Genomic DNA, 12,990 nt, shown 5'->3' on the forward strand with positions numbered 1-12,990 from the left:
GAGTCCCAAATGATGCCTGTCAAGCACTGGAGGAGTTATGCTGAGTTGCACCCAACTGCCAACAGCTGCCACATTGGAAGGAGGTGGAGAAGCCATGACTGGTGAGGATGGAGTGTGGCAGAGGCTGCCATGCCATTGTGCCACTATGGGTCTGTTTCTGTATGGATGATTCCTGGGGACATGGGGCTAGAATGGCAGAAAGAGAAGGGGAAAGATGGAGAGAAAGGTGGGCAGTTACCTTAGGACCAAATGCCACATCACTGCCATTAATTTGATTTTCACTACTCCAATAAAAGGAGGGCTGAGGCCATATGGAGCAAGACACATCCAGCATCTGCTCCATTTACAGTCCTACCCCCCCATCTTCTGCATGATGTCATAGCCAGATCTCTGCTTCCTCTGGGCTCGTGGGAACCCTTTTCTCAGCAGGTGCCCCAGGAACAAGAAACAAGTCAGTCCTCAAAGCAGGGAGCAGGACAGGGGAAAAGAAAATCTCTCTTTTTCTCTGACCTTCTGAAGTCAGGCAGTACCAGGAGCAGGCAACAGAGACTGCTGGTCTAGAGGAGCTCTGTGAGCTTGTCGTTATGGCCCTGGACAAGCATCACTCCAGCTTGCTGTGGCTGCAGAAATACATGTCACTTGGGATGGATGTTTCCAGGTGGCACAAAACCAGGCAGGGAGTGCTGTGAGCGTAGGCAGGATGACTTGATTTATGTGTCCCCAAGGCTTTGCCTGAGTGTGAGCTGGCCATCCTTTTCTGGTCCGAGGCATTTCTCTGTTGGTGCTTTTGTTCACCCACCCACAAGTAGCTTTACTGCTTCAAAAATGGACTCCTTATCATGGGGCTGCTGTTCCTGAGCAACTACAGCAGCCAGTTCCCCTTGCTGAACAAAGCCAGGCCAGTGTCTTGGATCAGAATCTCTGCTGGCTTTGAGGGGATGATTAGGAAATTAAAAGTGCCTTTGAGGGGGGCATTATTTGCATGAGGCACCATCTCGGTGGCAGCCTCAGTCTACTCCTCTGCTGAGATGGAGGCTTTAGGGGACTGAGCAGAGGTGGTCAAGCAAGGTGTGGAAGCACTGCTGCCAAGTGTTAGTGGGCAACTGAGGGCCACAGCTCACTGTAGGGTCACCTGGTGGCACTGTGTGGAGGGGATTTCCCTCGTGATAGGAAGGTGAGTGACTCCTTGCCCAAGCCTGAGCTCTCTTCTAGGGCTGCAGGACCAGACACTGCTGTTAAAGAGTGACTCTCCTTATATTCTGCCTGTGTCAGACTCACGGCACCCATCCCATAACAGGAGCTACAGGTACTGCCACAGATGCCAAAGCCCAAATTCCTCACCATGGTCTGTCTCCTAGATCTAAATGCTCTGGCAGAGGTGAACCTCTATCCATCTGAAGCTCTGCATGACCCAGAATGGAAAGGTCTCCTGTTTCAGCCTTAGGGCTGAGGATAGTGGAGTGACTGTTTCCAGGTGTTCCAGACCCATGGCTTACTGGCAGGAACCATGCAGGTTTCAGCATGGGGCTGACAGTTATCTGCAGCAGCAGTGCTGCACATCACAGGGAGGGTACCCTCACAGGATCTCCTCATCCCCATGTTCTGCACCTGGCCGTGTGAAGTGACTTCCAGAAGCCTTTGTGCATCTGGAGTGGGGAAATGAGCTGAAGCCAAGCTGGGGAATGTTTTGATGCTAGAAGAAGGGCTGCTCGTGGGAGGCAGAGCGGCCTGCTTCATGGGAAACTGGGGCGAGAGGGAGATGGAGCAGGACTGTCAAGAGCATCTCTTGCTTCCTGCCCGGCGACTGCCACAGCTCAGCCCTGCAGATGTGCCACCCACCAGTGGCAATTTGAAAAAGAAATTCCCATATAAATCCCGTTGGAAAAGCCCCTCTTTCTGCTTGGGAAAGATCTTCTGCTCTCATTTCTGCTAGAGCTTCAGCCAGGCATCTCCTCTGTAGGGCACTGCCAGCATCTGCAGTTTGCAGAAGCAACATTTTGATCCACGTTGGATTCCTCAGCCAGTGAGTGCCCCTTGGGTCTCCTCTCTGTTGTGGCATACAGGGCATCTTCCCTGCATCCTGCCTGCCTAACTGCCAGCCATGGCAGGGCAGTTGTGCCCTCCAGCTTGGCCAGCTGCCCTGGGCCCAGGAGGGATTTGCAGCCCTGTCTTGTGTGTGCTTCTTCATCCTCATGTACAGGGCAGAGGGCTACTCATCCTATCTGCATAGAGAAGAGGGAATGGAGATTAAAAATGTGGTTGTAAAAATTAAAGAATAAAAGTACCCCATTACCAGTGCTGCACACTCGGAGCTCTGAATGAGGAGGCACATTCCTGATCCCCGTTCCTCTGGCTTTGGGTATCCCTGGCACAGTGGTGCAGAGCATACAGCCTTGAGCCAGAGAGGCTCCCTCTGCACCAGCTTTACCAGCATGGCTGGGGACCAGCCAAACCTGGCTACCTCCATTTCCCTGTGAGAGCTGACTGACAGGACAATGAGTGGGGCAAGTGGTTTTGTGTGTGTGTGTGATCCCTCCTTGACTTTCCACAGTAGTTTCTCACTTTCCCGTGCAGGTCATGAGCTCTGCTTCCTCCTTAGCCTGGTACCCACCTTAGAAAGGGTGGTGAGGTCAGGCTTCACCTGGCCACAGGCCATGAGGTTTTGGAGAGAACCAGGAAAAAGTCTGAAGGAATCCTAGGGCAGGAGGAAGGAGCCAGGGCTAAAACTCTTCTTGCTGCAAAATCACCTCAGGCCTATGCCTAGCCATTTCAGGTCCCCTGACTCCACTGTAACGCGGGTATTTGAGCTCCTGCCCAGTCCCACCAGCCACGCTGGTGGTAAAGGATGGAAGCCTTGGTGCTCCTAGGGATGAAGGGTGGTTTTCATCCCCATTCCTAAAGGCAGGAGCCAGCTGGCCAAAGGAATGAGGTGGAACAGGGAGGGCAGGGACAGGGTGTACCCTGGCTGAAAGTCTTCTTCTGCAGCCACTGGTCACACCTGCCAAATCCTCCTCAATCTCACAAGCTCCCTGGCCTCCACAGTTCTTGGGTTTCTTCCACCTGGGCCCTTTCCCCTCTCTCCCTCCATTGTTGGTGAGTATATCAGTTTAGTCTCCTGATAGTTCACACATGGGCCCAGCTACTTCAGCCCAGAGCACCCCCATGGACCCATCTTGCCTCTCCATGGTCTTTCTGGGGGTGATGGACCTCAAACCAGGCCAGGCAGGCAGAGTAAGGTAGACACCTTTTATCCCATGCACAAAGCAGTATTTGGAAGGCAAACGCCCCATGGGGACCTATTTCCCCCACTTGCTGCAGTAAGTCTGGGGCTGCATGGCCACCTCCTCACCCACCCGCGGGGCACAGATGTCCTCCCATCCCGGAGGAAACCTCCACCACTCATTTCCCGGTGCCAGCCAGAGTGGGAGCCCCTGCAAGCTCCGAGGTCACCGCCGGCAGCCACGGGTGAGAACGAGAGGGCAGCAGGTCCAGGGTGCCAGCCACGAGGTGGCACTGACACCGCACACCGCCTGCGTGGCTGCAGCGCCGCAGGGGAGATGCGCGGCAGGGTGAATGCCATGCCGCAAGGCAAGCCCAGGAGGGCCGTGCAGGCTGGTGTCCAGCCCCGCTTTGGTCAAACAGAGGGGTCACAGCTAGGCCTGACTCCGTCTAGCCATGCAGCACGTCGCCTCTCGGCTGGCCAGGAGAGGCGGTCACTGGCGCCTGGACAGCTGCGGGCAGAACCACACGGAGTGTTGGGACGGCCAGAGGCAGAACAGGACACAGCAAGCTGCTGCTCCTTCCCCTAGCAGCACTGAGCACCATCCTGCTCCCCGAAGCAGCCCCGCATCCAGGCTGCACCGGGACTCAGACCTGCCAGCCAGCACCTCCCTTCTCCGTCCCGTCGCTGTCGTTCTCTACCACAAAGCGAGCTGCCCTAACACCTGCCAAGCTACCCGGCTGCAAAAGGCCCCAGGCTGCGGAGAAGAGCCCACCCAGCCCCCTGCATGAGGCTGTCAGAGTCCACGGCCTTCCTGATATCGCTCATCAGCAGCCCTCCCTAATCGCTACCCACTGCCTAATGACAGTAATTAGGAAGAGCAAAGCTGCCTGAGGACTGGAAGCACTGACAGAGTTGGGAGAGCCAGATGGTGTTAGCACTTAAGGAGAGATTAAAATTAAAAAAAAAAAAAGAAAGAAAGAAAGAAAGAAGAAAGAAAGAAAGAAAAGGGAAGGGGGAAAAAAGCCACTCTGCTTCCATCAGCCTCCCTTCCCTTCCTTTAGTGTCAAGATGGCTTGGGTCCATGGGCACACCAGGCAGATGCTGAGATGTGGCACTGGCTGCCTCCTCTCCCAACATCTCCAGGTGTTTTAAGGTGCTGGGGGAGCGGTGATAAGGGCCATGATGCCCAACTGGCTGCCTGAGGTGGAGGGGGGGGGTTCCTCATTGCCTTCATGGGCCGATGCTCTCCCCTGGGGCCACCCCTTCTGCTCCCCGTGCTGATGGGTGTGCTCGGCGAGTGGTTTCCCAGGGTGGGTAAGGGGAAAGACAAAAAAACTGCCTGAGGAGCTGTGGTGAGCAGGCAGCAGCTCCTCTGGCAGAAAGAGCTGGCCAAGGGACAGCCTCACGCTCTCCCTGGCAGCATGGAGCAAAGCCACAACCTCCACATTTATAGGGGAGCACCCAAAACCTGACCTCGGGAACCAAAGCAGTCAGACAAGGACTACAATGCTCTCAGCTTCACCTCTGGAGAAACCCTACCTGCAGCCAAACCACTCCAAACCCTTTCACCCAGGCCCCTCACCAAGGCTCAGGGCAAGTACACCTGCCTCTGAAGCCACCTCCCAGGCTGCACCTGGGACTAGAGAAGAACACAGAGATGGTGAGGGAAACCCCCTTCCTGTCCCCAGAAGCTGCCCCAAATGTTCTCAGGGTGCCAGGGCCTTTGTTCCACATCACACCCAGGGAGGCAGGGACAGAGATATGCCAGGGCAGAGGATGCTCAGCCTCGAGGAAAAGGATGCTGAGCCCTATGCCATGGCATCAGCCTGGCCCTGCTCAGAAAGTGCTCCAAGAACAGGCTCCAAGGCAGGGGCAGGGCAAACTTGCATGTTCCCTGGGCTTCCAAGGGGACTTCCTCTCGCCCCCAGCAAATGGGGTCACTTAAAATCCACTCTTCATCCCAGTCCTAGCTAGCAAGGCGAGGCAAGGAGAGCCCTGCCAAGTGACACAAACCCCATCTGACACCTGAAGTGATTGGTGGTGACAGGCAGATTGCACAGGGAGAGCCTCTGTACTCCTGTCAAGACTCTGCCGTGATAGGGACTGACTCCCCCACCACCACCGGGGACACCTCTGAGGGATGCAGGGATATCCTCCTGCCTGGAGACTGGCTGCCCCACTGCACCATTCCCAAAGGGCTGTGGAAGCAGACATGGGATGTGGAAGATGCCCAGAAGTGAGGGTTCAGTTTTGGACCCCTCTGAAAAAGAATGGGTCAGGCAGGTGGCTGGTGCAGGAGCTGGAGCACATGGCACACCCCACCCAGCTACAAGCCTGTGTTGCATCCTCCCCTCTTCCACTTACTTTATGTTGTTTCCCGTTTCCCCCTCTCCCCCTTTACCTGAGTGTGGGGCTGTGCTGGGAGCCTGTGTTGCAGCTGAAAGGGTGCAGGGAGAAGGGAGTCACTGGCAGTGGGGTGCCATGGGAGCGAGGGCCCATGTCCTTCATCCAGCATCTCTGGTGTCGGCTGGCTATGGCTCACTGACTGCTGGCAGGAGCTATTCTGAGCCCAGATCGATGGGTGAGTGTGGGGGGTTGGATGACAGTCCTGGGAGGCATGTTTGGAGGAGGGCTGCAGGCAGGGAAGAGCAGGTGGGATTTTTCAGGAGATTTCCCCATCCTTTCCCTCCAACACATCCCGAAAGGTTTCGATGATGCAGATGTCTTTCTCATTTCCTTCCCTATGAGGGCTGCAGTCTCACTGGGTCTTACTACCCAGATGCTGCTTTCTGATTTGAGGAGCAGCAAACCTCCAGGATGAAGGCACCTCCAGCCAATAGCTGTGGCTGAGGCCAAGTTCAGGCAGCAATTTAAACAGGAGTTTACAGCAGGGGTGACATGCAGAAGAGCATCATCTTCCTCCAAAACCCCATGCAATTCTAACCCTTTGGTAATTTTTGGTCAGAATTTACAAGGCTTTTATTTCCTTCATGATGTTAGGTTAAGTTCAAAGCAGGTGCTTTAAACACAGGACTTTGGTGTATAGGATAAATGCAAATATTTGAGTATTTTTTCTCTTTTTTTTTTTTTTAATGCTGCTTCCCCTTGCTGAGATGTTCATCTTCCACGAGCATCCTGCAGGGTGCCCACCAAGGACCACAGCACTCATGGAGTGGACCTAGTCCCCGTTCTGGATAGGAGCAGAACAGGGACACAGGATGGGCACAAGAGGGACAGCCACGGCTAGACACTCTCGCTGGCCTCTCATGGCCGTCACTGCCCTCCTCTGAGGGTGGTCCTGGCTCATTTCAAGAGGGAGATGCTGAAGGCACTTCCCATTCCAAACTAGAGAAAACATCGTTTTGATGCTGGTCAATCCCATTGGAGAACAGCAGAAAGGACTGGACCAGTGCATTAGGGTGAGAGAGATGAGAGGAAAGGGCAGGTTTGTCGCCACTCACAGAGACTCTCCCACAACCCCAGCCCCCCTCAATCCCTTCCTGACAAATTCCTTCTTGTCTCTGCTCCCCCCACTCCTAATATCAAAATGAAATCTACAAACTCTGCTGGGATGATGCTTCCCAACATATTCCCAGTAACAGCCTCTCTGGGTTTCTGGTTTGCTGTTCAGGTCCTCAATTATTTATCTCTGCAAGGAAATGGGGAAACAAACTCAGTGAAGCAAACTTCGTGCCCTGTAGTGACACCCTGAGGTATTAAAATATAAATAACTAACTAGAATTCCCCAGTGAGTCAGTTAAGATTTATTTAATCAGCTGTAACCACAGAGGTGATAGCTTACTGCCAGCGTCGGCTGGGGACATCCAGTGGCACGGCTGCATCTGCGTTCCCTGGTGGCACTTCCCGATGGGGATGTTTGAGGTAGTCCTGCCACTGCAGGGTAAACCCTGACCATGCTCCTTTACAGTTTAGGGTTGTTTGGGGGGAGCTGTAAGCTCCTCGTAACCTACACACACTCGGAGTAGGGGAATGTGGAGATGTAGGAGGGTGACAGTGGTGAGATGCAGGGGGTGAAAGGATGTGAGGGATGAGAAAGATGTAGAGAATGCAGAGATGTGGTAGCAGGTGAAGGGTGCAGGGGATGTAGTACCTGCAGAGGTGCAGGGGATAGAGGGGACTTGGGGGATACAAGGATGCCCACGTGCCTGGGCACATTGTGCCAGGGGTCTGCTGAGAGCCCTTTCCAAAGCTCTTGAGAGCAGTAGGATGTGTGTCAGGTCAGCTCCTTGGGAGCAATACTAATCTTTCCTCAGCACTCTCCTGCTCACCCAAGCCCCATCCCAGCTCTGATGTTGAGAGACCATAGGGGGGCAGCAGTGAAAGAGCCTCCTAAACACCTTCCTGTGACGGTGGATGTCTGCCTCAACCAGCTGAGCACGGCTCCACGCTCAGGAGAGAACCCCTTGCTCCTGGGGGTCACTTTCTGTGTGACCTTCCCTCCACCTGTCGCTTCTTGCACCACAGCCAAGTGTCTCTGCTCCTTCAGCTGTAGGGACTCCTGTGCCCCTGCTTCTGGCTCAGTGTCAGTGGCAATGCAGGTGATGGCTAGGGGCTGTGCAAGAAGCATGTGCACCCCGAATGTGCACCTGGAATGAGGGGGACCATTGGCCTGAGAGGTCTTAAGAGATGCTTATCTTTAGCTCAGCTTCTGCTTTCAGCCTAAATCCGGAGTTATCCACAGTGAAAATGCTCGTGTCTAACTTGTGATTGACTCGGGTTTATGTGCACCATGGCTAAGGAAGTACTGAAACGTGTCTTGCTTCAAGGGATGCTCTGATCCATTCTCCTCTCCCCATTAAGTGCACTCATGAGGTCTAGCACAGTCCCCTGCTGCCACCCCACATCTGCCCAGCTCTGCATTTCCCAGCCCTCCCACCTTGCCGTTCCTCTGCCCTGGGAGCCACCAGCCAACAAATGCTCACTTGGGCAGCGCTTAACCCCTCGCTCCGCCGCCCCCGGAGCCGCACGCAGCCAGCGAGCTGCAGTCCCCGCATGCCGCCGGCACGCTGGGCGCCGCTTCAGCTTGAACGCCGGGAAAAGCAAAGGGCATAATTTTAGGAGAAGCGTGTGAAATGTGTTCTGGCAGATCAGCCGGAGAGCTCTCCAGCAAAAGGAAAGCATTAACATTTGCAAAAGGTCCTTGCAACAAAGAGAGGAGAAAAAAAAACAACCCAGCAGGCAAATCCAGCGGTGTCCACCCACCCAGATGTGGGGGTGTATGAGCTATGGGGTGCAGACAGGGATAGGGCAGGTCCATTCGTTTGGAAATGGTCTGGAAAGGAAACGTCCCTGGGCAGGAGTGTTTTGCTGGTGAGATGAAACTGTGGAGGCGATCAGAGTGGGAGGGACCACAGGCTCCTGGCTGGGATCAACACTGCACAGAGGTGCAAAAGGGATGAGTTTAGTCTTACTTGGGACAGGATCTGCCCCCCGGGTCTAAGGTCCTTTTTTGTGCCATCCTCTCTTCCCCACATGATGGATTTGTGGAGAAGGAAGGGGGGGGGGGGGGGAAACACACCAAAAAACCCAACCCTGCAGCCTGCAGCCTGTGATTCATGCTTACTATATTTGCACTTATTATTAGAAAGACAAAAATATAACCCGAGCTGGAATTACAGATTTAGTAAGCAGGACTGCCTGTTTCAGCATATACTGCTTCTCCCAATAACTCTGACACTCCAGGAGACCAACTTACACCCTCACTAGCGTTAAGGCATTGCCTTACACAGTCTGCTTTTACATCTGGGTGGATATATTAAGTGAGCAAGTCCTTCAGGGACAGCAATATTTGGGTTCCTGGTGGTGCCTGCTCAGCACACTGTGCAACCAGCCAGCATCCATAAACCTCTGCCTTGACATTCAGCCTCCTGCTAGCACTCACTCAGATTTCGGAGATATATTGGTCCATGAAAGCTGTAGGCAGGAGAGTCTTGTTTGCTCTCTGCTTTACAAACCTTCTCCATTCCTGGCAGGGAGCCTGTGCCAAGAGGGAATGAGGGGAGAGCATTAGCTTGCCAGCTCCTTGCTGTAACTCACCCCTTTGCCCTGTGAGCCCTCAGCTCTTTTATGGACAGATTATTAAGAAACCCCTGCAAGGGCTGAGTGTCTTCTTCTTGAACTCAGGTCTCTCAGAGACCATGCCCAGTACTCTGCCAGCCCTTGTTCCCATGCCTGGCCACTGGGCTCTGCACCCACCAGTGGCTGATGTCTGCCTGTGACATGTCTCTGCACTACCCCATGCCAGGAGATCTGCTGCCATCCATAAGCCTGGGCAGCCTGTCCAAAGGCCACAGCTTCCTCTTTCACAGGCTTTTTCTCCTCCCTGAACTACTTCTAGTTGCTGTTAAGTGGCTGGAGCAACTGCTAGCCTCTTGCTTGGTTTAAGACCCTCTGCTTTGCTAAGAAACCAGGTTCATTCAATACTGTGTCTGGTTGCAAAAGATGTTTTTTAAGGTTTAATAAAGCTGCTGCATGACCTGAAGAGCAAATAAACTACCAGGAACCAGTTGCAGCTGGTGATCTCCATCATCTTGCTTGCAAAGCTTTGGTCTGCTAAGCTCACTCCAAATGCAAAAGCCAACACAGAGGGGCCAGGAAGGCAGAATCGGGTCTGCACACCAGCCCAGTCTTTGCTCTGCTGCCAGTGCAGAGCTGCCTTTCCTCGCCAGGCATGGTGGGACAGGGAGGGAGCAGACTCCTGTCTGGGAGTGGTGGGCATAGTGCCCTGCTCATAACTGAGTTGTTTGGAAGGGTTTTATTTGTCCAGACAAGTCTCCTCGGCAATGCAGCATTGGGGATACCCTTTTGGTCCCCAGATCCAACCCAGCAGTTAGTCAAGGGCTGTGAAGCAATCCAGCAGCAAGCTTTGCATGTTTTGAGCCACCTCACCGCACGGCCAGCAACCGCCTTTTCCACAGCAGCTCTCAGCTGAAGTGTGGGACCTATGATCATCACTCCATGGCACATCCCACTGCCAGCACCTTACAGGCTGACAGCCAGCTCACCCACCCAGCCAGCTGCCAGTGGGTGCTGGGGGAATGGGGAGGATGAGTCCCAGACCACTGTTTTTCATCGTGCACCCGTGCACCTGGGCCGGCCTGACTTGCCTCCCAGATCAGGTCACCACGCAGAGCACAGGGTGTCTCACTGAAAGGCACCAGTGGGCTAAAAATAGCTCTGCCCAGAGGCACAGGAAATTCAGCGTGTTCTCCCATGAGATGGCAACGCAGCACCTGGAGCAGCTCAGGCCAGGGAGGTGAGCAGGGCCCCAGCATCTGTCCCTCCATCCACCACAGCCCATGCAGGGATGCAGCCCAGTGGGGTGAGCAGTGTTGTGACAGGCATTCTGGCAGCAGAGTGGTGACCTGTGTGGCTGAGGCCTGCCAGCAGCACGTTCTTCTATGCTTTCCTCCTTTTGCTGGCAGTAAGGGGGAGCTGCTGCTTTGGAGGGGAATTTCCCAATTGCTCCATCCCTAAGGAAGGAAAAGGAGGGCTCAAGGGAGTCAGCTCTTGGGATCATGTGTGGCAGGAGACCCTTGACGTGGTTGTGTTTGCTATGAAGGGCACTGTGGGGCTGCACCTTTGGGACTGCAAAATGCTGTGTGACCCCAACCACTCTCTAGAGAGGTGATAGCACCCCTATTTCTGTTCCTGGCCTGCAAGGGAACATGTGGGAGGTATTTTTATCCTCCTGACGGCTTCCTTAGTCACCAGTGCTTGCTTTAAATGGGTCAAGAGGGAATAAAGATGCCACAGCCCTTGCTCCCTCGTTGCTTGTCTTGGAGTACATTTACCAGCAAGTACCAACTCTCCCTCCTCTTGTTCTCCATCCTGGACAAATGCTGCCGTGGACTTGGAGACCCAGGAGACATCTCTCCCGCTCAGGCAGTGTCATCTGCAATTAGCTCCTCGTGAAAAGCCTGGTAGCAAGGCAGCCCTGCTGCAGCGGTGCCACGCATCTGGACAGCATGGGCCGTCTCCCAGGACAGTGAGGAGGGAGGTGGCCACCCTGACAGTGGCAGAGGCAGTGTGCCAGGGCAGACAGATGCACAAAAGAAAGGGGCAGCAGGAAAAGAATCCAGAGAGTCCCAGTCATTTGCATACAGGGTGGCAGGACTGGCCCTGAAGCATCAGAGGCAAGTATGGTCCTGTTGAGTTGTTTCAGGAAGGGAATGAGGAACACCAGGAGTGACCACAGAATTTGCATCTATTGACAGCAGGGCCATAACAGCATTCGACATCAGTGACCCCAAAATGACACTGATCTTCCTGAAACACAGAGTCTGTCTCTGCTGCAAGTCCCAGTGTGCTCTGCTGTGTGCTCTTGCATACCTTGTGACCATGGTGCCAGCATGGCTCAGGCTAGTCTGCCTGGGCACCATGTTTTGTGGGCTTACATCTGGCTACACCTCCTACTTCTGCCTTGGCACCGCAGGAAACCTCGTGGGGTTTGGAGGCAGGGCTCTGTCTGAGCTTGTCTTCCTGCCTTGGATGCAGTCCCACTGTAGCCCAGCTGGCTCTGTGAGCAGTGCATCCCTCTTCCAGTGACAACACTAGCTGGTCACTGGGCCACGACTTTTTAAAGGGTTTGCTCTTGAGATGACAACTGAGCTCCAAGTCTGCTTGCACCCAGCTTTTTGAGGGTGCAATTTCCACTGTGGTTGCATTTGCAGCTGACACCCAGTTTGGAGGGGATGGAACTAGGCTCCAAAGTGACTTCAGGAGATGAATAGAGGGCAAGCTGCAGCATCAAAGGAGAGATTTGGGGCTCAACCTTGGGACATCTTATACCTAGGGAGAGATAAAAAGGGCAGAAGACGAGCTGGGTTCAGGGCGGAGCGATGGCTGGCAGAACCAGGCAGTCGCCTCCATCACGTTTAAGGGAGTTCATTTTCCTCCTGTCTGCTCAGATCTGTCCTCCTGCTGTGTCTGCATGGAGCCATGCAGCACGGCTGCCTCGGGGAAGAAGCAAGGGGAGGGAGACTGGCTCGCTGGGAGACGTCCTGGAGAGGAGCAGCAGCTCCAGGCATGACGTGCAGAGGAGGATGCATCCTCTGGTGTGAGTCAAATGGAGAGCAGGGGGTCAGCAGCCTGCGCAGCAGCCCAGCCGTGCACAGGGAGGGTGGGATGGGTGCTTGCAGCCTGGCTCACCCACTCTGCTGAGAAAGCATCTTTGCTGCAGGAGGGGAAACAGCTGTCCTGGAGACCCATGGCACAGTGCTGCTCTTGAACACCTTGGGGTGGAAGCCAGACCTGCAGAAAGCAAAACACTGGCATAAGGACAATGACACTAAAAACAAAACACCAAAACCCAAACCCAAGCAAAAAACCCAAACAAACAAAAACCCAAAACCAACCAACCAACCAACCAAACAAAAAAAAAACCCAAAACCAAGCAGTCAAACAAACAAAAAACAAAACAACAACCACAGGGAAAAAAAAAATAAGAAAAAAAAAAGCAAAGTTTGGAGACTTCTATTTCATCTCCAGCTCCTGAGCCTCCAGGCTGTATTTCTTTTACCTTTGCAAGGTTTCCTCTGTTAGCAGAAGGACTGGAAACCCATGGCTTGCTAACAGAAGCAGATCTCCATGGACACTTGTGTGGGTAGGGAGCGTAGCAGGGCTTTTGTGGCTCTAGCTCCTTTGTTTTCTAAAGCCACTGAGCCCTCCTCACACTGCCAGGGAGAGGGAAGTGTCATGAGAGCAGCAGTGAGGGCAGAGCGGCTTGCAGGGGCATCCATCCCCCG

This window comes from Pogoniulus pusillus, chromosome 15 (assembly GCF_015220805.1).
Source record: "Pogoniulus pusillus isolate bPogPus1 chromosome 15, bPogPus1.pri, whole genome shotgun sequence".
NCBI lineage: Eukaryota > Metazoa > Chordata > Aves > Piciformes > Lybiidae > Pogoniulus > Pogoniulus pusillus.